The following is a 25,388-nucleotide window of genomic DNA, read 5'->3' as shown; positions in this document are numbered from 1 at the left end:
ATTGAATCTTGGGAACATGTAAATTGCTTTTTAACTTTTACAGGGATTCACAGCTTAAGTGTTTGCCTTGAGTCTCAGAGGATACATTGACTGGGACTTTTGAACAAAGATGGAATGTAGAGACTTTGAGGGAGGAATTTATGTGGTTTGAGTTGCATGTGGGACAGTCACATTATGTTAGGGAGAATTATGACCTTGTGTTTACCTTTATTTGGAGAGTAAGTATGGCTTAAGGAGATGTAATTAGGTGTCATTTTGACAAGGGATAGACTTGTGCCACTTAACCTTGATAGTCAACATGACTGGAGTAAGAGACTCTTGGGACTGAATTGCAAAGGCAGTAACTTCACCAATGGGTTAACCAATACCTTAGCCAACACTACCTTGCCGAGCAGGATATAGGATATTTTAAGTAATGTATTCCTTTGCTGAGATCTGCCTTAGCAAGTTTCAGCCATAAGCTCCTCTCAATTCTCAAATCTGCCAGGGATGTGCAATCTTTTTACTGTGGGACTTGGTCTAGGGTTGGGGAAAGGTACAGGACACCTTCCCAGGATGCAAGAGTATCTAATCTGTCTCCGCCTGATTTTCTGTCTTTTATCAGCCCAAATAATACTTATGCTTTCTGAATGGAAAGGAGAAGAAAAAGCTTTGGGTTTCACGTATCATTATTCCTTCAACCTTAGTATCTATTTAAGGACTTTGACTTTTGAAGCTCTAAAGTCTGTGATTTACTTCTTTCTTCTTTCCTTCCTGGGGGCTGAGAGCCAGTCAGTGGCTTGATGAGTGGTGATGAGTCACTGAGTAAAAATGAATTCCTAGAAATGAAAAGAGAAATAGCTGACTAGTGCAATAGTCAAGCATGAAGAGTATGGCTGTCACCACGTGGATTTGCACAGCCTACAGATTTGGGAATCGAAGGAGGTGGCTGAAAATGTGAGCTTTCCATTTCAACAGAGCGATTGCTACTGTGAAACAGCTGTGTGAATCCCTTCCAAAATCTCTTCTTGCATTTTAGGAGCTCTCTCGAAAGCTTAGTTGGTTTTTTGTTGCATTTTTTTTGCTATGTGATTAGATAGGGAGAGAAATTTATTCTTGGAAATACATAAGCCCTTTGTGCTCCAGGCGGTACCTTCCTGTGCACTCTTCTGACAAAGAGAATTCTGCTCTGTTTCCCAGTGGCATGGGACTGAACATGCTAGTCCAGTGACCCCTTCATGAACCAGCTTTTAAAAGTCTGTCCCCCAGTTATATATGTGTCACTCCAATATTACTTTCTAGTTTGAACTGAGCTACACTGATGCAGTCAGACAATGCAAGGAGTTAAGAGCATTTACATTAAATGACTCCGTAACAATCACTGCCAGTCTCTGAGTGCCCCAGATAGAGGGTCTGGCCGTGCTATGAACAGTTTTGCTTTCTAATATAACTATTATAACTCAAATCCGTCAACCAGGGAGTATCTCCTCATAAGCACATAATAGACGCTGACATTTATTTTCACCAACAATGGGCATGATGCAGAACAATTGTAAAATTTTAAAAATAATTTTTTTGTGGGTAAAACACTTTGTTTTCCCCATGAAAAAAAAACTTGCAGGAGAGGTAGTTCAAAGCTATGTTGGCTTAGATGTGGCTGGAATCTTAGATCTCTCCACCCTACATTTTACATTATACTCTATTTGGCTTGTTTTTTGTTTGTTTGTTTTTTGGTGCCAGGGATCAAACTCGGGACCTTGCACTTGTGAGGCAGGCAGTTGAACCACTGAGCTAAATCCCTGGCCCCAATTTTGCTTGTTTTGTTTCATCTCTCCTCCACTGAGTAGTGTTCTTATGTCTTTGTGTTCTTGTCTTGAGGACACAAAGGAGAAGAGTGAAATCTGCATCCTCTGCTCTGGGGATTTTCCTAACCAGGATTAGAAAACCACAGCTGAGTGTAGAATAAATCTGCTGCTGAGAAACAAGCCACAGAGGGGAGCAGGCACCTTTGGATGGGGGCATTGACTTTGCTCAGGTAGAGGTGGGGTGAGGGACCTGAGCAGGTGTGGAGACCTGCATGGGTTCTGTCCATCTTCCAGGCCCACTCCTGGCCTGACACACTGTGGACTTGCTGGATCCACATAGATGTTGAGAACTTTCAGGCTCCAGCTAAGGAAAGGGCAGTGGCAAGGAGCAATGTGCTCTCAGAGTGGGACCAACCAATTTTAAGAGGCCTAGTGTGGCAGAAGCCCAGTCCCTTTGGATAATGAATAACACTTGCCCAATTCTGACATTCAAAGCTGTAAGTCTATGCAATCTTCCAACTCTACAATACTGCTTTCATGCGCAAACATGTGCACTCCCAGGTTTCTAAAGCAATATGCTGAAAGCTGCCTTGCAGTTGTCTGCCTTAAGCTTGTTCTCATGTTGTTTCTCGGACTTCTCCAAAGCTCACCCATGTACTAAATGCTATCTCCTTCATAAAGTGTTTCATGTCTGAAATTCTTGTGGAACAAATGTTGCTTAAATATCAAAGAGCCCGAACTGAGAAAAACAAAACAAAACAAAAAACTCAGTTGTTCATTGTTTTGGGTGCAATGTAAGAGACTCTGTGGGCTGCTTATGCAACATGTTTTAGTGATGCATAAAAACAAAGCAAAGTCCCCTCCATAGCTTGTATATCCATCCCTATCCTCCAAAGCTACCAAATTTAAATGACTGCAGACTAAAGCATCTTCTTCTTGCTCAAACAAACATACATTGGAACTTGTGTATTAAGTTTAATGACATGTCTGGGACATAAATAGGTTAAGAGCCAAGGTATCTGGTGGTTATGGGCTGGTGTTTCAGGGTTATGCTTCCTGGGTTCAAATCCAAGCCCTAAAGCTCACACACTGGGTAAAGCTGAGGAAGTTACTTTACTTCATAGTTCCTCTTTATTAAAGGAAGATCATAATAGTTTGAACCTCACAGGGTTGTGGTGAAGGTTAAATAAATGAGTACATATCATGTGCTTGCAAGAGCACACTCAATAATAAGTGTAGCTCTGCTTTGCTCATACAGGTCAGGAGATATGCATTCACACACAAACGTTTACGCTTTATGTGAGATTATCATCATGCTTTCTCTTTGGTGGAATGTTTTCTTTGCTTTTGGGTTTCCTCCATTGCTCCTTACTCCCTGCTTTCTCTCTGCTCCCTTAACTACTTTAAGAAATATTATGGTTCACAAGTGTAAACTAATGTAGTCTTCTATATATTCTTCTGTATTGTTCCCAGTGATTCCATACCCATATCTCATTTATATGCAAATGTCATATTTATAAACACTATATACACATAGGCACACATACGTGTGTGTGCACACACACACACGTATGTGTGTGTTTTGTCATTGTTTCTACTCTAAAAGTGAAACCGTATGATGGACTATTTTCCTTTGCATCTTACTTCTTCAAAGTAATAAATTTTGGGAATCCCTCCAGGGCAATAGGCATGGCTTAATAATATTGTGTTCTGTAGATTACCATGATTTATCCCTTTGTGTCTGTATTTTTGCCACTGCAAAGAGTGGTGCGATAAAGATCTTGGTTCATATATCCTTAGTTACTTTTGGGTGTTATTCTGTGAGATATATATCCAGGAGATGGATTGCTGGGTCAAAAGCTTTATGTATCTCTTAATTTTAATAAATATTTCCAGGTTGCATACTAAAGAAGCTGTACAAATTTACTTTTCCACTAGTAGCATTTAAAATACTTTCCCCATATATCTCTACTGACAGTGCTATTATTGTCACTGTTAAAGAACTTTTTCAGTCTAATAGATTTCAAGTCGCAGTTTTTTGTTGGTTCAGTTTCCATTTTTCTGTTAGTGAATTTAAACAGTATTTTCCCATATCTGCCTGCTGTTTGAATTTGCTTGTCTGTGAATTGCTATATTTGTTGCTCATTTTTCTATTAGGTTGTTGTCTGTTCCTTGCCAATTTGTAAAGCACTTTTCATGTAATTATAGTTTTTAAACACTTATCTGTCATCTGAATCCCAAACATGTTTTCTAAATCTACCATTTGTTTAGTATCTTTGTTTATAGTATCTTCTGCCATACAACAGTTATTGTTTTTAGCCCTGTCTAGGCCTTTCCCAGAAATCGTAGTAAAATAGTGATGTGATATTTTATACTTAACATTTTGATCCATCTGATATTTTCATATCTGACATGGTCAGATAGGATTAGTACTTTAACTGTTTCAGAACGTGTGCCTGGTTTGAAGAAAAATTTCCTTCTATAGATCATCTTATTTTCTTTCCCAAATTGAGTTTCATGCTAATTAAATATTGAATTTTCATCTATGCACTTACTTTGTATCTAGCCTTTCCATCTAATATTTTTATCAATGCTAACAGATTCTCCCTTTTTGAGTGTCTTTGATTCTACGAGTACAATCATGTCTAGGAAATAGAGTTTCATTTCCAATATTTATACCAGCTATTTAATGTACTTATGTCATTGTTTTCATTAGACTTCCTGAATCAATATAGAATAAATGTGGTGATGATATTTCCAAGTCCTGGAATCCACTCGTTTATCCTCTTTTCCTATAGATTGCCTTTTTCATAATGTCATATGATTGAAATCTTACATATGCAGCTGTTTGGTTTGGCTTCTTTCACCTAGCAATATGAACATAAGGTTCGCCTGTGTTGTCACATAAGTTAGTTGAGTAGCCATCCCTTAGTTTGGGATTCAGATGATTCTAAATGAACCACAATTTGCTTATTCATTTGCCTGTGGAATGGCTTCCTGGTTGTTTCTAGTTTTTAGTGATAATGAATAAAGCTGCTAGAAACAATGGTGCATAAGTTTGGATGTGACAATAAAGTTTTAATTCAGTTTTGTAAATACTTAGAATTGGGATTGCACTGTTTTTTTGTGATAAGTATGTAACTTATTATTATTAATTTGATTTTTAAAAAAGAGTCAGAGTGGCTGGGTATTTGCATTTCCAGCAGTAATGAATGAGTGATTTTATTGCTCTGCATCCTCATCGGTATTTGGCATAGTAGTTGTTTTATTGGTTTTTAGTTCTTTATATATCCTGGACACTTGTCCTTTGTTAGGTATGTATACAGCAAAATCTTTGCCCTAGTCCATTCTTGTCTATTCATTTTCCTAGCAATATCTTTTGGCAATTGGAAGGTTTTAATTTTCATGAATTTTAATTTATTAATTTTTAATGGTTGGTGCTATTTGAGTATGGTGTAAGCAATCTTCACCTATTTCAAGTCTGTGAAGATACTCTTCCGTGTTTTCTTTTTCTAAAAAATTGATCACTGTAGCTCTACTTTTAAGCCCGCCATCCTTCTCAAGTTGGTTTTGATGTATGGCGAGATAAACATCATTGATTCATTTGTTCTCCATATGGACACCCAGTGAGTCTAGCACCATTTGTTGGGAAGACATTCCTTTCCCCCACTGAAATGTTTTCGTGCCTTTGTTGAAAACCAGTTGTCTACATATGTGTAAGTCCACATCTGGACTATTTATTTTATTCCATTGTTCCATTTTTCTATCATTACATCAATAATCACATTGTCTTAATAACAAAGCTTTGCAGAGAGTATTAAAGCTTTAATGCAGTCTTACATTTTTTCTTTTTAACATTGTTTTAACTATTCTATGTACTTTGTATTTTCAAAATAAATTTTAGAATGAGCTTGTCTGTTTATCACTTAAAATTTGAGCTGGATTGTCTTAAATCTGTAGGTCAATTTGGGGAGTATTTTATGTTAACAGGACTGAGACTTTTAATTCTTGAAAGCATTATAATCCTCTATTTACTTAAGTTTTCTTTAATGAATATCAACAATATTTTGTAGTATTCAATGTACAGATGTTGCAAATATTCATTAAATGTATCCCTTGGCATTCCATGTTTTTGGTGTTATTGTATGTGGTATTATTTCCTTAATTTTATTTTCCAGTAGTTTCTAATATATATGAACTTGACTGATTTTGAGTATTAACCTTTTATCCAACAACCTTGATGAATTCACTTATTGGCTCTACTACTTGCTTTATGAATGTCTTAAAACTTTCTGAGATAACATTTATAATGGAGAGGTTTTTTTTGCTTTCTTTTCTTCCTAATTCCTTTTATTCTCTTTCTTGCCTTATTGCCTCTGCTAAGACTCCTGCTCAATATCGAAGTAGTAAGAATGAATATCTTGATCTTAGGAAGGCAATGGAATTAATGTTCACTGTTTCACCATTACATATGCTATTAGCCATAGAGTTCTGGTGTTTCTTATTTTTTTTTTTTAGTTCTTTTATTGGTACATTTTAGGTATGCAATACATTTATATTTATCATTGGGTGCTTGTACCTGTACATGATGCATCTTTGTTCTTATTTTTTCCCCATTACCTGTGCACCCTTCACCCCCTCCACCCTTCCCTATTTACATAGATTTCATTTCCATTTTTTTTCTTTTCTAATAGTTTTTCCTTTCCCTCCTTTCCTTTCCCCTTCCCCTCCCTTCACCCCTTCATCTTTGGACTTTTTTTCCTATTTCAAATTATCAATTATTCATTTTAATCATTTTAACCCTTGTTTACACTATCAGTTTCTTATTTTTGTTTTTGGTAGTCACCTTTTATCTGGTTCATAAGGTTATTGAGAGATTTTCATTTTTCTAAATGAGTATCTAAGTTTGTTAAGTTATAATTCTGTATCTACTACAATGATCATATGGTTTTTATTTTGTCCTTTATTATGTTTTTGAGATAAACTCTAATATGTTGTGATAGATTAACCTTTTATTTATTTATTTATTTTATTTATTTATCTATTTTTTTGGTACCGGGGATCAAACTCAGAACGTTGTGCTTGCAAGGCAGGCACGGTGCCACTGAGCTAAATCCCTGGCCCCCTTTTATATATTTATGCATTTAAATCATTAGTATTTGTTAAAGATTTCTAGGTCAAAGCTGATGAGGTACAGTATACTGGTTTGTAGTTTTATTTCTTCTTCCTCTTCTTTTTTTCCATGCCATTACTAGGTTTTGAGATAAGGGTGATTGACTTCATAAAATATGTCAAATATACTCCCTTTTTCATTATTTTCTGAAAGAATTTTAAAATACTTTTAATTTAAATGTTTGGTAGACTTCATCAACAGAATTACTTGAGATTAAAATTTTTATGGGAAATTAGGATATTAATATGATGACTGCATTAATAGAATTAATATGGAGATAGTCTATATTTACCTGTTAGTTTTGTCTTATTCAGGCAATTTGTCAGTTTCATATAATATCAAATTTATTGACATCACTTTTAAAAATATGCTCTTATTATCTTTTTAATGTTTGTAGAATCTGCAGTGATCTCCATCATTCCTGATCGCAGCACTTCTCTCTGTTTCTTATCGGTATGTAAGGTGGTAGAAGGCAGCAGGATGTGCTCAGTGATGTGGATCCCCATTATTCCTCCAAGATGCAAGAAGGTGCTTCTAGCTCCTCAGTCTCCCTGCATTCTCCTAGTCCTGGAGCAGGAGGGAACTGAGTCAGTCTGTTATCTGCTCTTAACTCTTCTCTCGAGTCCTCCTCCTTCAGTTCCTTGCACCATGACTTGTCAGTGTTGTCCTCGGAGCTTTGGTCAGACCTGAAATAGGAGAGACTCAGGGCAACTCCTGCTTGTACCCCCTGGGCAGATCTTCCTCCTGTCCCACAGGGGCTGGGTGCCAGGAAATGGAGGGCTGCAGTGGAAATGGATGTGAATGTGTGAAGGGAGTGGACCTTTCCATTTCAGGGTCCAAATTTTATTCTTTAAATTTGTGACCATTGTCTGGACCACTTTAAAGAGGCACACAATTTGTGGGATTACAGATAGGCTCTGGGATCGGTTTTTATTTTTATTTCCACATTTTTCATTCTGTCCCCAAAGAATTTGCAAAGTGATATAGAAATGGAATCAATTGGTTATATTTCCCAAAGCAGGAACCCCCTTCCTTTGTTCTCAGTAAATTCTAAAGTGTCCCTTGTAAACAAAGGCTAATCAAGAGGTATGATTGGCTGAAGTTCTCTCTCTGATTCTCCTCTAAACATCACTGAAACCACTGGAAAATACTTTAATCCAAACACTTCTGCTCTCTGAATGCCACTTTGCTTCATTTCCCTTTTCAGTCTCTCTTCTCATAAAGTCGTTTACATGAAAATATGTTATGATTATTTTCACCTGCAGTAGACTACTGGCACATCTTTTGTTGTTTCCATGGAAACAATTATGCTATCAAAAGAAGAGAATTAAGATTTCGGTTAGGGTAGAAATTAGGTTGGGCAGATAATGTCGAAGAAATGCAAAGATGCCTCTATTTGTACCTGAAGAAAAACAAGATACAAATCAATAATTAGTCATTTTGTTTTATGAATATCTATAAGAATGTCAAATCAAATTTAGGTCAATTTGTGTGATTTTTGCTTACACATCAAAGCTAACAAGAGTCATTCTGTGCTCTGATTGGTGTTTAATTTTTCTCAACTACATTTGACCTCAAAATTAAAGTTATTTTGACATGGAGGGGGTGAAAGGAGGGCAGAGGAATGGGGAAAAAATAAGAACCAAGATACATCATGTAAAGGTACAAGATCCCGATGATGAATGTAGCTATATTGTATACCTAAAATGTACCAATAAACTTAATGGGGGAAAAAAAAGTTATTTTGACTCGAAACCCTGAATGTACTCCAGTTTTGACAAGCTAGCCAATAAGTTAGACTGCAGTTCTTTCGGGAAGGAATGAGAATTCTACCTGTTACTAAACCTTCTCATGTAAAAACGAAATAATTTGAAAGATGAAGCATTGCTTAATCAGCCATTTATCACAGGAGCTACATTTCCTGAGCCTTCACAGAGGACACTGTTTTTTCGAGTTTTCCTATAACCCCATCCAAAGTTGTTACATTTCCATTACCTTCCAAACTAGAAATGAATCACTGTCAAATAATATGGTATTGGATATTGAAGAGAAGCAATGTGAAGCTAATTGATTGTATTAATTGATAGAGGTACTCAATTTAAATATAATAATAATCACAAAATTTAACCTGAAAAATGGGCAGAGTAGGGAAATACTTAGGATCTCAGACAATTATGGTGAGAAAATAAACATTTCGTTTTATTGGAGTGTTTCTATTGTTTGCCCCAAGTTCTCTTTTTACAAGTATTTTTCATTTTTGGATTGTAGGTTGCTCAGTACTTGGATCTTTGCCATCATATACAATTTGCTTTTCAATAATTTTTTGTTTACCCTCTGTAGAAGTCATCTACGTTGAGCATCCTGAAATCTGGGAGCTTTTGATGGCAGATGAGTGAGTGAAGGGCGGCTCTCTCATGGCTCATTGCCTGCCAGGAGAGCGCTTTTCTACAGTGAGTTGCAGCTTGCTGGGGACTGAGCAATCTGGCTGTGCCACTCTGTAGAAGGGTATGGAGTGGGAAAGGGTGATCATGGTAAAACGGAGCCCTGGGTGGAGGATGTAGTATATTTCACGTCCTGTGCTCAGTACTTTCCATTGCAATACTCTAGTGGTCAGAGGCTTTTGAACCAGGCAGTTTGCTATTGAATCTGAACTCCCCGTTTACTGTGATGGGATGTTAAGCAAGCTACTCAATCCATCTCTGACTTATGCTCCTATCTATGAAGAAAATAATAACCTATCCACCTTGGTGGCTTATGGTAAGGCACAGAATGAGTCCCATATAATATTTATGATTACTTTCATTCTTAAGATTGCTTATAAGAAAAGTACTATTATTAGTTCCATTTTAAAAATAAAACAGAGAGAGCTTACAAACACAGTTTCCTCAAGGTCGCATTTCTCATTCAGTGACAAGATGGAATCTGAACCTGGGCCTGTTTGACTTTATACACATTGCTCTTCAGGATTAAACCAGACGTGGTTCTGCTCCTGAGTAATTGTGTGATGTTAAGAAAGATAATCCTTCACATCTTCATTTTCTAACTGTATGACTAATGAGGACCTGGGGAGAAATATAAACAAAGAGACTGACTTACTTACTGGAAAGATCTGCTTAGGAAGGAGGGAGTGGCTTCCCTAGAAGTCAAGACTACTAAGAAGTTAAGACTACGTCTAAGAGTCAACATGACATGGTAGGAATGTGTGTGGGGATTTAGACACAGTGTGGCCCTTTGTTTGCTATGAGGACTTAGGCAAACTAGTTTTCTCTTCTCTAAGTGGGATTCATCCAGCTAAGAACTAGTACTGCCTACCAGCATTACACCAGGTATTAACATCCACCAGACACATCACCTCTACAGGCTGCTTGGGGCTAAAATAAAACTCTAGACAGAGACTCCTCCAAGGAAAGAAAGGCTGGATAAGTCCTTTGGGCCAAACCACAAGCTTCAGACCCAGTTTCAAACTTTTATATCCTTATATTTCACTCATCTCCACCTCATCTACTTGTCAGAGTAAAGAAAAACCTTAGATTTCAATGTGTCAGTCAATGTGTTAGGAACCAAATACTCAGAGGATTGTACCTCAAAACAGTAATTTTCCATTTTGTTATATGTTTGGGGTTTAAGTGGCTCTGCTACTTCTTAGAGATTTGTTTTAAGTAAGCTTCAGTTCTCTTGTCTAGAAACTAAGGATGATAAAAGCTACTTCCAGAAGTTGCAGTAGGAATTGAAGCAAGATCTGTGTGCAGGAGTTCCTGACAGTGTGCCTGGCTCATAGAATGTGCTAAGCTATAGCTAACAAGAAGATTGCAGTGGTTTAAAATCAGATGAAAATCAAATATTTTAAGCTTTTTCTTAAAATTATAATGCAAAGTGATAAGAAAGGGCAACTTTTTTTTCTGTCTTCATCTATCATTAATGGGACCACTCAAGAAAACTGTATGTAGTCAGATTTTACTACTCAGAAAAATTTGGGTTTATATACAAATACTTGTTTTTAAAATGTGTTAAATTCTTTAATTTCGATGTGTCTGTAGATATGCACAGAATTATGACCTCATTCTCATCCTTGATGATCTTTAGATGAATCAATCTTCAGATGAATTACATCTTAAGGTGTATAGCCTCAGGGAGAAGTACAGTCTGCTGACTTCTGTTTTGTTGTAGAGCATCACATTAATGGCTATAAGAGGCTGTGGTTGGCTTTTGTCAATGTGGCAAAGACACCTGAAGAAGTCAACTTAAAAAAAGAAGATTTATTTTGCCTGCAGTGTTCAGAGGGTTCAGTCCATGGTCACTTGGCCTCATCCATTGCTTTGGGCCTGTGGTGATGCCGTACATCATAGGGGAAATATGTGGTGCAGGAGCTGCTCACTTCACAGCCAAGAAACAAAGAAAGGGCCAGGGTTCACTGTCCCCTCCGAGGACACACTCCCACCTGGCCTAATATCCTCCCGTGAGGCCTCACCTCTTAAAGTTCCACTACCTTTCAACAGGGCCCCGGGCTGGTGACCATTCCATTAGAAGATGGGCCTTTAGGGGACATTTAAGATCAAAACCACGAGAGAAGAATAAGCAAATGGTCTTTTCTCTGTAGGGTTCAGTCTCACAGACAATATTTATGCAGAAAGTCACAGAACATAAGGTTAAGGGAACAAATATTGAACAAATCATTTTGTTGCATTTGTAAGCATGGCTTACCCAGAGAGAGTATTTTCCCTGGCAATAGTATAGACATTATATTCCTCTGGGTGGCTTGTACAACACATTATATCTGGTAGTTCATATGGCAAAGAACTCCATTAATCTTTATTTCATACAGAACTTTCCTGATATATTTGCACAAATTATCTCATAATATCCTATAACAAACTTTGGATAGCATGACATAATTGAAAGTAAATGGGTTTTCTTAGGAAACCTGGGTTTTAATGCCAGTTCTCTAAATTTCTCAATTTTCTTAGTTATAAAATGGTACAGATATTATTATTAGGCTGAATATTATAAATTGTGGGTGCTTGGCCAAGTACCCACTAGTTGATTTAATTAAGGGCCTGTTCATTTTACCATGTACTGTCATAATCATGCAGGAAAAAGTAAAATCCTGAAAGAGCAGGACTACATACATATGCAATTTGATCAAGAGATGTGCAAATTGGACAATAATTGGGGATCTTGACTGGACATGGCAAGATCCTATAACTTGATATCTGGTGTTTCTGTATTTATGCATGTGTATTTGTGTATATTTTAATGGTTAGCAGGTATTCCTTTTTTAAAAAAATCAACAAAGTTAAAGACATATTTGAGATTAGCTGAACTATGAAGCAGTAACTATTCCTATCAGTAAAATAGCCCTTACTGTTCTCAGATGAAACCTAATATTAGACTAGGGGAGTAATTTTATGGGTCTCTGTGACATTAATTATGCCCTTAAGGGTTCTGATCTCTTCTCTGAATGTGATAATTTTCCTTTGCAAACTAAAATTCAAAGAGAATATAATCTTGCTGCTTGTTGTTCATCAAAAGATGACCTTGTGAGTAACAGTGAGATAAGAACTTTTTAAAAAGATTATACATTTCTTGTTTTTTTCCTAAATGCATGTTGAAACAACTCAAAACATGCATGTAATCTTTGCTGGATTTGACAGACAGCATCTGAAAATTCTGTCCTTGGAATATTATCTGAAAGCCTTCTTCTTCAGTCTATGTATAGTTGGGCCTTGAATAATTTTTGAAAATAAAACAAAGTCCTTGGGTAGTTGTCCAATGTAATCTATGTGTTTGTAATAGGGTTTTTGAGCTGTCATCTAGAAAGGAAATTTTCCACTCTGTTGCCTTTGGTTTTTGCCATGCCAACGAATGTGCGACTTCTGCAGGAGTGCTGGTGTGTGTGCTGTGAATACAGCTCCTGATGCTGATAAGGGTGCGATTTGTAGTAATTACTCTGCTGAAAGACTCACCACTGGCAAAACATAGACATCCATTACATTGTGAAAGCAACTGCACAGAAGCAGAACTCTACAGCGTTTTGTGGGACAGAAATATACACAATAATAGTTCAAGTAATTATAGAAAAATCTGCTTTACCAAGAATTGATCAAAATCCAGGAGTGATTCGAAAATATTAAGCTATACCAGACTTGTAAATTCTAGGTAGGAGTTAGGAAGGTAGAGCTAATGGAAGTGTCCTGTGGGGTGAATGGAAATCTATGTCAACAAATGGTTTTGATTTAGAAAATACTGTTTGGGAAATAGATAGCTCTACATTTTCTAGAGATGGCCTTTGGCATAAAAATGTATATATCTAGAAAAAAAATCCTTAAAGGATGAAATGTATATACTGTATAGTCATGAATTTTAATTTTCAATGCTGTATCATTTTAATATTTTCCAGGTGTGGTGGATATGGTTTGGAACTGTATTTGACTAAGGTCAAATTTGACCCTTATATAAAAGAATATGGCACTAGGGGAGACTTAATTTTCTCATATAAAATAGTCATCTGATGCTTGTCCTTTCAACATTGAAATCTCACACCCAAAGACTCTATCCAGCACAGTCAGGAGAAAGCTGTCATTAGAATAACAGATACTGGTTTCCTTGAATGATTACCATATTTCTATGTGCATAACAGATTTCTCACCTTTTAAAAACTTAAATCATTTTATGAAAATCAAATGTGATATCCTTCTTTTATATTTTAAAATTCAGAAATATCTAAACAACCTGACTTAAAAATTAAAGCAATTGTAAAAAATTTACATCAAAAGTATGTTTTTGGATTTACCATGTGATATAAATCTGAGCATTGGCTTCGCTTATAGCAGCTTTTGATGCAAGGAGGTATTGAAGTTTAGGCAGAGTGTAGGTCACTTTCAGGTTAAGCTTTTTGCAAAAAGAAATAAGTATCTGTGAAAGTAGAGTGATGACTTACACACCCTCTGTTTTAGGGATTAAATTTTCTGGAAAGTTTCTAAGATGATAAAGTTGAACATAATTTCAAAACTTTTTGAACCTGGAAAAGTTTGAAAAACATTAAGAATATAGTTCCTTGTTACAATTAAAGTGGAAACTTCAATATCATGACAGGAAACTATTGCCTGAGTCTGCTGCAAAAAAATTAATCAAAATTTAACTTTGCCCTTGGAGAACACTTTTTCACAGAAAATGGACAGAAATATTACCGGCAATTCACTTAATAATAGTGACTTAAACAATATCATAAAAAAAAAATCAAACCTTATTGAATACTTACCATGTGCCCATTGTGGCATTTTGTATCAGTTTTGAGAGCTATAGGACTTTAGCTAGGTAAATAGAAAGGTTTGAGAAATTGATTACTCAATCAACAAACATTTGAGGCCCTAACGTGGATGAGGGCCTCAGTGTAAACACTGGAAAATGTGCGAATGAGCTGTGAATGAGTCAATGAAAAAAAGGTATGTGAGGAGTAAAATGGGATGGAAAATCAAAACAAATCATGAAAGATGTTAAGTGTAGAAGTATTAAAATATTTTTAAAACTTTAAAAAAATTTATCTGAAAAAGTGATATGGTTATGCTGGAACTCAAATCACAGTTTCAGATAGGAAATTCTAGATAATGGAAAAAATGCTTTTTCTCTTTTGCATCGTGTTCTTAGCTTACAAAGGTAGGATGAAAGTTTTATATATTTAAATTTTTTAAAAATTGGCACATATCATTGTACATGTTTATGGGGCCCAGCTTGATGTTGAATATAATGTGCAGGGGTCGGGTCAGGGTTACTGGTATGCCTTTCACTGCTTTGTGTTGCAAACATTCAGCACCCTCTCTGCGAGCTATGTTCAAAGAAGTAATTAATTGCTGCCAGTCGTTGCTGTCCCACTGTGCAGCAGAGTGCTAGAAGTCACCCTTCCTGCTGCCTGCCTGTCCATGCTGACCGCCCTCTCCACTCTGCCCAGCGCTCCTAGACAGCTGCTTCAGAGCTGCCTTTGCAAAGCTGACTTTGGTCCATTCATCCACCTTCCATGAGGACACTGTAGGAGACAAGTCTGCTTTTTTGAGTTGCAAATGTATTTTTTGAGCTTGGTGCTTTCTGTAAGTATTCATCTCATGATGCAAGAGGTCTACAGTTGTGAGACTGACCTTCCTTCAGAGTTCTCCATGTCGCATGCCTTGGGGGACAGAAACTGGGTAGTTAGGAGGCTGTCCAAGGCATTTTGGAGCCCCCTTCTCCAAGCTGCTCTCTGCTCACTCTGAGCTCTGACTGCAGGACCCTGGGCCAAGGGAGCCGCAGCCAGCAGCCTCAGGGCTGCTTTGTCCCCCACCAGCCCTGCACCAGGAGCGCGTAATTCATCGCAGCCTTAGAGGAGGTGCTACGCTCGCTTGGGTGAAACTCATTGCCCAAGACAAATGCCAAGGACACGCTGGGAATGGTTGGTTGGCCTGAAAGCTACAGTGTTTGACCACCAGTGTCCCTAGGTCTACCAGGGACAGGGAGGCCCCAAGCGGGAGCAAGAGGGCAGCAGGAGAATGCAGAGAGTCCTCTGTGGAGGCAGCACCTGTCTTCCTATAAAGAGCAAGCGACAACGCAAACATAAAAATATGTGGAAACATAAAAATTATCACCTGACCAGGGACATTTTTCTGGTTGTTAGGGAGGGCTTTGGGGCCTTTTTCCACAAGAACCAGCCATGGCTTATTCAGAAAGACTAATCGCAGTGCACGTAGAGTATAAGTTTTTTTTTTCTCCTAATACAGTATGTTCTTCACATGAGCTCTGTTGCAGCTTGTCTTAACCAAATACCAAATATTATAAGGAAGTCAAATGCCCACGAAACCACATCTTTCAATCACTAATTTGAAAGTGGAGCATCAATTCATGTGTGAGATCACTAATTTGAATAATGAGTATAGAACTAAAATTCTACAGTAACCAGATCAAATGAATTGCTTGCTTGAGAATATGATATGCACATCATTTATCACAAAATCTAAAATACTTGAGAATTGTGTAAGTTTTTTTGTTTGTTTGTTTTTTTTGTTTTGTGTTTTACTTTATTTCCGGTAGTGGGAATTAAATCCAGGCCCTTTGTGCTGAGCTGTAGCCCCAGCCCTATTCATGTACTGTATGTTTTAAGTTTTGAGACAGGGTCTTGCTGAATTGCTGAATTGCCCAGGCTGGGCTCAAACTTGGGATCCTCTTTCTCAGTGTCCTAGGTGCAGGACTACAGGTGCGTGGCACCACTCCTGAGCTAAGATTGGTGCAAGTTTTTACCTTGAGTAATCAGTTCATGTTGTTTTAAAAGCATCGATCACACTTTGCCTCTTACAAAGTTTTACTGATATTCCTGAGTACATGGCAGAGCAAGACCCAAGAGTTATCAGTGTGGGAGTGTGTTTAAGCCACCTTCACACAAGTGTCTGAAATTTCCCGATCACTGTCAGTGATGAGAAATCCTCTCTGTATGCTCAGAATGTGTTTCTATTTCAGAGATGGTGACACACTTATTTCCGCATGAGCGCAAAGCAAGCTCTGAGAAAGAACTAGTGGAGGAACATTGCTCTGCTTGTTGGCTTTGAATGAGATGTAATAAGGCATTCTCGAAGATCTGCTGGTGTAGGGTCACCTGTATTCTTAGCAGCTCATGAGGGTCCAGAGGAAAAGGACTCATTCTTTGAAGGTCCTGGTTGAAGGCCTTTCCTTTTAAAGTGAGGAGGTAAAATGAGGTTCCTGGATGTCCTTTCCAGGATCTTATATGATTTTGGGTCTGACTGCTCCCCACTTGAATAAAGAGAGGCAGATTCTGCACCTTCTGCTTTCCATATTTACCTCCCAGCCTCCCATTCACCTGACTTGAAACTCTTTTCCTCTTGTTTGGATTTCTCTACCTGGTTGAAATGTCCATTGAGCTGATGGTGGAGCTGATGTCACCTGCCCTAGAACTCTGATCTGCTTGAGGAATGGCTACAACCAACACCCATGGACATTTACACTCAGGGACCACATATTGCATTTCTTTGAGGACTCCTGCCTGGTGGCCCAGCACAAGACAAGAGACACCTGTTTTATGTACAATAGGAAGTGGGTTGTGCATCCTAAAGCAGTTATTTAGAGTCTAATACCACCTCAAAGACAATTTACTCTGTGTCCATTTTAGAAATATGTTGCAGTACCTGAAGGAGTGGCTTATAAAAGCAGTAGAGTATATATAGAAAGCCAAGGGTGTGAGGGCATCTAGACTGGCATTTTTGGTAGCAATGATACTTATGACCCGTGTTATCAGAAGTGCTGAATAACAACAAAGTTCTGGTGAAATGATGTTCTGAAAGTTTGTTTAGAAAAGGAGAAATGGGTTAAGGCCATATCAGAGTTACCTCTGTGTTTTAACATAGAAAACATTTGTAGAAAGTAATATGCACCCCATGTTTTAAGGCACGATATACAAGAGACAAATGCTCACTGAGGCTGAGAAGATGGCAACAGCACCAGATCCAATTCCTGGAAATTTGTTTATGTCCTGAATACTTCACCATCTCCTTATTAGAATAGGAATAATATGCACAGTTATCTAAAATATTTGTTGTGAGGACTATGTGTAACTGGCTGAACAGCATCTAGGGCACAGTGATCATGGTGTAAGTTTGTTACCTAACTGTGTCACTCTTTTTGAAGTTTGTAGCTGGCTTGCTGCTCCATTTCTAAGTAGGCTGCTAGCTCTTTTCCAGCTCTGCTCTGTATGCAGTTGGATGGCCCAGTGGTCAGGTTAAGCCTGTGCATGAGGAAATAGCAAACTAGAGGTGCATACGTTTTTAAAAAATGAAATTAATATTTGCATATTTAAGCACCTGTTGCATTTGAATCATACCTGGCAGGAGATGTGGGAAGACACCAGATGATCTTTAAGCGCTGTAACCCCACAGGCATATCACAAAGGGCTGCGATGCAAAGGGGCTGGGCTGGAGTCAGGGCAGAAGGAGAAGTCTCCCAGATCTGGGGTGAGTCCAGGGCCTGCAGAGTGACCACGAAAGGTGTGGCTCCTGCCGGCGTCAGGGTTTACACCTAACACTGACGATTCTGTGCAGTGGAAGCCACTCTGCCTCTGCTGCTCAAGGTCCTTCAGCTTGTTAGATCTAAGGTTTCTTCTCCCCATGTGTGATGATAGCACATTTCAGATGAGTCAGGCAAGAGGGGTGTGAGGGAGCAGACAGGAGCTGTGGGATGCAAGTAGAGGAGGCAAGGAGATATAGGGAGGGAGAAAGGCAGCTGGAGGGAAGGCTGGAGAAGAAAGAGGGGAAGGCAAGGAGAGAAAGGGGAGTGAGCAGGAGGGCTGGAGAGAGGGCCGGGGGACAGAGGAGACCTGAGACCTGGGCTTCCTGAGACAAAGCCGTTTTCCCTTCCTGGCTCTGATCCTTTGCAGCCTGCTAACATGGCCAAGTGGCTCCCTCTCACCCTGCCCAGAGCTCTGTGGATCCACTTCATCATAGCTTCCTCATAGGAAGGGGGAGAAATTACTCAGGTGAGAAATACATGCCAGGTTAGTCCTCGATGCATAGTGTCACCGGGGGTCTAAGGAAGTCTCCCCAAAGAGATGATGGGGACCCCAACTCACCCCTTCCCAGGGTGTAGGCTCCTGGCCGTGACAGAAAGCAGCAGGATGCGTCAGCCAAAGGCATAGGTGGGTTTATTAAGCAGAATTAGGAGTTCACACTCACTGGGCTTTGGAGGGGTGAGGGGTGCCATGGTCTGGGCACACCCATGTGCTTTGCATGTGGAATCTGTGGACTTTGTGAACTTATGGAGGTGAAAGGCAATGGCCCATTGTGCAGGCGAGAGAGGACCATTTTATAGGAGAGAGACTCGGGCCAATCTACTGTATTTTTAAAGACAGGCATTTAGAAGGGGAAGAAATACAACCTTGGGTAGCTTTGTGCCCTGAAGCTGCAGTTTTTAAAAAGTATAATTTAAAACTGATGATTATTCTTTCTACCTTAGTTTGTTCTATTCTACTGCAATAGGAGTGGCAAGGAGGGCGAACATGGTAGTTACGCCCAAGACATGATGATGGTGAGGAAAATGAAAGGATTTAAGGAACAGGAAAAATAAAAAGATGGAAGAAGCAGCCCAGGGAATGGGAGTGGGAAAGTAGAATGCGAAGAATAAAAACAGCTAAGGGGAGAGAGAAAGAGAGAGAGAGAGAGAGAGAGAGAGAGAGAGAGAGAGAGAGAGAGACACTGGCTTGGCGTTTACCTAGTCACTAGCTGGCCTCAGTTCTGACCGACTCCTCTAGTTGGTGACATTTTCCCTCTTTCCCATCTAGGAGAGATAAAAGTTCACCTTATGCTTATGTCTTTTGGTTGCAGGAGGTGAAATTTAATTGAAGATGGGATTTAGGATGGTTATTTATATTTTTTTAGGATGGTTATTAATTGGGTTGGAAATGGGTATGTGCCTGTCTTACTCCATGCAGCCTTCCAGAAACTGTTGAAAACAAAGAATGCTCCCTATTCCTCCTCCCCTTACCTTTCAGTGTGTCCTGCTAATTCACCTCCAAATCACGCATCGCATCCACCTGCTTTCCATTTCTACTACTCTTACTTCCGCCCACATGTCTGTAATGACTTTCGCTTCTGTTTTTGCCCCAGTCTTTCTCCAAAGATGCAATCATCCCCTTCTCCACATTAGCCCTCTCCTGCGCCTTTCCGCTGCGCTGTGTATAAATCCAAATCTTTCTCCTTGTTCACAAAGCCCTACATAATTGCTTCTTCTCATTGACTTTTCCAGTTTCATTCTACTCTTCTCCTTCAATTTACCCTGGAGCCACAGTGAAGATGTTTATTTTCCTCCCTTTTTCTTGAATTGCAAGTTTTGTCTTTTCCCCTTCAGGGCATTTTGAATAGCTGTTACTTTTCTTTTTTATCTTATATGCCAGGCTTCTTCTTGTCTCTTGTCTTGAATGAGTTCTAGCTTAAAACTCACTCTGTGGGGAGCTTCAGATCAGCACTCCATAGAAAAGTCACTCAATCTCTTCAATGACAATGCACTCTTTTGTTTCTTTGCACATGCACTTCTTACTTCTGCTTTTCTGGCCCATAAATGTGGGTATATGGAAGTGTACATGTAAATGCCCTGTCCTAGAATTTAGTCACACAAGAGACAGCAGAGGCCTTGCCTACATTGTTCAGAAATTCTTTCCCTAGTGTTTCTGTGGGTGATGGGGTCCCAGAGGAGTTTCTAGTTTCTTGTGCATGATGAAGGAAGAGTTAGATGTGACATGGGATGTTAAGGAAAAAGCATCAAAGTTTAATTTAGGTGCTAGGACACTCAGAGTGAGCTGGCTGGCTGGCGCACTGGAAAGGAAAATCGCATGAGTGCTGAAGGCCTTGAGTTTAGAAATGCAAAATGTTGCTCCAGGTCTGCAGTGGCTCCCTTTGGGTCTTCCAGAACAAGATTGCCAATGTAATTGACAGGGTGCTGAGTCATGTCAGCTGTCTATCCGCATGGCCCTTCCCATGATGCACTCTGTTCTAATTGGGTGTATGAGATGTAATCCATGTGCATTAGTCTTCAGTGAGCTCCAAGTGAAAAAAGGTTATTTTAGGTTATTCCACCAAGCCTGGCACATTCATTCCTGGGTTGGGATTTTGGACTTTTCCTGAGTGGGCTCAGGAATCTTTGTTTTCTTTTCTCTGCCTCTAGGGTAATAGGTCTTAGGACAAAGGTCAGGGCTATTTGGGGGGTTGCTCCTGGGGCATTTCCCAGGTTCAGGTGATTGAAGAGGGAGTGGTTCTGAACCCTAACTGCACTATTAGTATTACTGAGGTCAAGATCTGTGTCCAGCAGATAATATGAATTTAGTGATGCTATTTCTCAGTGATAATATTTCAGTGATGCTGCTGAATTAATGATTCAACCTCTTCATTCTGAATATTTGCTAACACTTGAATTTTTTACAGATAATAATGAAATAACTCTGAAAATCCTCCCAATGTTTCCCTACTTTAATAATGAGTAAGATTTAAGTCAATAGTAATAAAAATAACATAAAACTTAGACAATTAAGAAAGTTAGAAAAAAATATGATTCTTTAAAAACAACAACAACAACAACAACAACAGCAACTCAATGAACAAACAGTTCTCCTAAGCCAGCTTATCCATTTGCCTTAAGGTAAAGTTGGGATTAAGACTGTCTGACAAAGAAAAATATATAGTTTGTATTATGATTTTCAAAACAGAAGTATGGAGTAAGTCAATGGCTTTAAAAAGAGGCAGAAAGACTGTTGAAAGAAAAAGGATTTTCAAAATTTCTACAGCTTCCATTGCTCAGTTCAAAATGCCAGGCTTGGCCAAACCAGAGCACAGAATTTTATTTATGGGAGATCTGTGACAGACAAGAAATAAAAGAAAAGCCCATGAATTTTAGCCGTAGACAAGAGGAAGGAGATGGAAAAGGAGAGAGGCAAGGCAGCGAGTCAGAAGTGCATCCCTCTTCCCTCTACTCAGGCAGCAGGGCACCTGGGGCATAGCCAGCCCCACTGTTGGCTGCTGCAGCAAAGAGCCTCCTCAGCCTCCCTGTGGCACTGGTTCTGAGTCAGGGCCCACAGACTGGGCCAGGACAGCTTGCGTCCGTAGCACTGCCCAGCAGAACTAAGAGGAGGCAGAAAGAACGAGCAAGGCAGGGGCCACAACACAGCAGAGAAGAAGACTCTGGGTACAGTGGTGGGAGAGCTCAGGAGTTGGTGCTAGTGCCAGGTGAGGGGTGCAACCTGTCGTCCCAGCACTCTGGGAGCCTGAGGCAGGAAGACCAAAAGTTTGAGCCCAGCTCAGGCAGCTGAACGACTTAGCGAGACCCTGTTTCAAAATAAGAAGACATAACTCAGTGCAAAGGCCTTGGGTTCGATCCCCAGTATCATTAAAAAAAAAAAAGATTTGCTGCTAACAGAGTTCTCCAGAAGTGACCAGGCTGATGGGATTTCAGGGGCATCAGCTAATGCTCAACAAAGAAGTAGCAAGACCTACCTCCTTAAGCACCTCCTTCCTCTCAGAACCAGGAGTCTACATGGCCATTTTCCCATGCCCTCGACACCATCTTTGAAAAGGGCAAGGAGACCGTAGAGGGCAATGCAAATAGTCCCCAAGGAACAGGCAGCACCTAGTTACCTGGGTGACTGGCTCAGGATGGACTTTTAAACTTATTTGGCCCAGTTTCTTTCTAAATATTTTCCCGTGACATGTACCAAGTGAGAGCTCTGAAGATCAGAGTAGTTGTAAAGTATCAAACTGTATTCAATCACATACCTAGGTGTGGTGTGAATTACTTTTGTGACCTAGTCTACATGTTGTGCTGAAACACATTCTTTATTCCTATGCCTTGAATGTTCATTGAATACAAATTATCTTCTCTAGAAAATATAATTTAAAAATAATAAAAATAAAAAATAATACTAGTACAACATGTGATTTCTTAAGTTTAGAACTATTTGTGTGGATATAAAAATACTAAAGACTAAATGTAGGAACACACTTAGCTACTTAAGCTATTAGGTTTAAGAATATTTGATTTTACACCAGAAAGACTAAACATATATATCTTAAATTTCTCATTATAGGGGATGTTAATATTAGAGTCATCCACTATATGTTAATGAAAATAGATACTTTTCAAAATAGCTTCCACGTATGTACAATATAAAATCATACATATGCATTATGATTTTTTAACAGTTGTTCTAAGGATGGGCATAAACTTAATGAACACTTTTTTCAGTTAGAAAGATTCCTAATACACAAAATTTTGTGTATATTGCCCAGTAAGTCAAGAAGTGGTAAGGTGTGAACTAGCTTAGAACAGAATGAAAGTTTAGTAGATTCATCATTATCACCCATTATCACCTTCAAATAATATGGCCTTTGCTAATTTCCCCAATGTTTTGAAGCATTTGCTTTCAGCTTCTATGTCAAAATAATGAGATTTGGCATAATTTAAATTTTGCTAGAAGCATAAGTCTTTCCGTTATTTATATAGCTCATTTTTCCAAACTGAGTTTAAGTGTACCTGTTAAAAAGTTTTAATTTTTTAAACTGTTGTTGTTGTTGTTCAAAAATAAGACCATCATATGTTTCTCTATTTTGGAAATAAAACAAAAAGCTCTTCAAAGAAAGAACAAGTATTTTAACTGCTTTATTGGTGTGGGATTTTTGTGGCTCAAAAAACGTTCATGCAATTTTAAGAAGAAAGCTTATGATAGTCTATACTGCATCCAAATAGTCTTCTGGATTAAAAGCCAATTCACTAGCACTAACACTTGAAGCCTTCATGTAAAAATATTTTAAGAGTTAGTGTGAATAGTTGAGTGGATTTAAAAAAGAAGTGAATTCCTTTAAAAATATTCCAGAGGTATTCGTTTTCTCTAATAAAAAGTAGCTGCTCTTGAAACTGGTTTTAACTGCCAAATGGGAGTTGGAATACTGTGGCTTGGGCCGTTTCCTCAGAAGCAAATTATTGAGGAAACAGTCAAAGCGAAAGTGGGATAAAGAAGGAATTATTAGTGGATACCATTTGTTTCACTTTTAGAAGTGGAGTTATAGACGCTTTAATTAAACAATGACTTTACACTCCAAAAATTATTAATAAATTATATAACACAGTTTGAAGTAATTTTACAATATAATAATAGATGCTAACAATCTTCAACACAATATTATGATTATCATGGTAACACTCTCCCTTTCTGCTCTAGCCGGTACATGGCTTTCATTAAATGTACACAGTTCTCTGACAGAGGTAATTGTCTAAGACTGTTCGAAAGGCCAGAAATTACTCTCAGGGAATAAAAACATTATGCTGGAAACCAAAGACACAGATAAGAGTCTGGGCTTTAATTTAGAGAGAAAAGATGAGTGTCGGCAGGAAACAAAGACAGTCGGTGTTGCTTTGAATAGCTACAACATTTTCTTTAAAGGGTACAGTTTTGGATCAATTTAACCGCCCTATGATAGGAGCGAGGCACGTGGTCAGCTCCTGGCCAAACCCGCCAATCACGTGGCTCCTGCCTTGGGCCATACCTTGAGCAACACTGGATACTGACAGGCGGGTGGAGCATGCTGGGAAAATAAACATGGCGTCAGCCTTCCAAAAGCCTACCTCGAGGGGAGAAAGACACTAAGAACTCTAACCTTGAAATATAAATGAAATCATTAGACCAATATTCATGATAATTTGATCATGAGGGACTAATTATTTAATCAGTATTAAGAGAAACATAGGCCATGGTACAAGTATAATCATAGATCAAAGCCTGCTTTTAAAATCTTTTGTTTTTTTAAAGCAATATTTGATCCTTAATTCATTTATTCCCTTTCCAAATATTTACAACACCCATAATGGGCTACGTGCTCGTCAGAAATTTGGAGATGCAAGAAGTGAAACATACAGACCCTGATTGTAGAGAAGAATGAATATCCCAGAAAACCAATGCATGTATGTAATACAGAGAGATAAGACTGCAAAGAAGATGCATTTGGGGTAGAAGGAGCCCTTCTAGCTCCTGTGAGAGAAGAAGGAGGGAAGGCAATGAATGCTCAGTCTTGGAAGGAATTCTGAAGGCTACATGGAAGTTAGCCAGATCGATTTGGATCAAGAAGCAAGAGGAATTTAGGCAAGGAATGGAAGTATGGGAGAGCTTGTCCTGTCTGAGGGAATAGTAATAATGAGGCTTGGGACAAGAGTCTTGGAGTAGCAAGGCAGAATATGAGGCTGAAGCAGATGCAATCAAGGAGGCTTCAATTTCTCACCAGAAGCTTGAACCCCACCCTGAAGGTTGTGAGGAGCCACTGGCTGGTTGGCAAGTTGTGCTGTCGTCAGGCCTGTAGCAGGGAGAAATGGTTAGAAATAGATATGGCAGAGGCAGGGCTGCCAGCTCCTGGACTGCATCAGTAATCGACGCAGGTCATCTTGCTTGACCAGTCCCCATGCTCACCTGGAGTTTTGATTTGCTACTTGCCATGCCACAAGAACGTGAGAGCTACTTTCCCCTGCCTCTCCAGAGAGGGATTGTGTTAATTAATGCTAATACCACCAAATTTGGTGAAGGAGGCTGCTGTAAGTGCACCTTGTTGTCTGAAAGAAGAACCCTTCGCCAGTAACATAAGGTTTGGCCAGTCGTCTCTCGGCCTGATTCTCTGCAGGACTGGTGTGCATACCAGGCCACTCTGGGTGGGAGAAGAGAGGAGTTCTATGCTGCAGTCGCTCACCCTCGTGTCCTTAGTGGAGCATCCTAACAGGGACCTGGGCTGCCTTAGACCTGAGGGATGGGAGGCTGAGTGGGCATGGAGAAAGAATGAGAAGAAATAGAGCCACTAGAAGAAAAGTCTCCTTTCATACTAATTTCAAAGAAAACCCAAATTAACAGCTGATTAGATGTGTAAGAGTCAGAGTGGAAGGGT

General features: G+C 39.0%; 1 protein-coding gene and 1 long non-coding RNA gene across 2 annotated transcripts in view; one reads left to right on the top strand and one right to left on the bottom strand.

Moving 5' to 3' along the window:
- Kcnk2 (potassium two pore domain channel subfamily K member 2) overlaps window positions 1–25,388 on the top strand; it is a 183,024-nt gene that overhangs the window by 13,604 nt on the left and 144,032 nt on the right. The window lies entirely within an intron of this gene.
- LOC101721864 (uncharacterized) overlaps window positions 6,751–25,388 on the bottom strand; it is a 36,280-nt gene continuing 17,642 nt past the window's right edge. Inside the window, exons 4-5 of the long non-coding RNA XR_002397903.2 lie at window positions 9,830–10,019; window positions 6,751–8,359 (exon numbers count right to left, since the gene is read on the bottom strand). This is a non-coding gene — a long non-coding RNA (uncharacterized LOC101721864). The remainder of the gene's footprint in view (window positions 8,360–9,829; window positions 10,020–25,388) is intronic.

Source organism: Heterocephalus glaber, unplaced genomic scaffold, assembly GCF_053883595.1.
Source record: "Heterocephalus glaber isolate CG9 unplaced genomic scaffold, H.glaber_assembly_v1.0 deba00001600, whole genome shotgun sequence".
Classification (NCBI taxonomy): domain Eukaryota; kingdom Metazoa; phylum Chordata; class Mammalia; order Rodentia; family Bathyergidae; genus Heterocephalus; species Heterocephalus glaber.
This window is presented reverse-complemented; position numbering and strand designations above follow the sequence as displayed.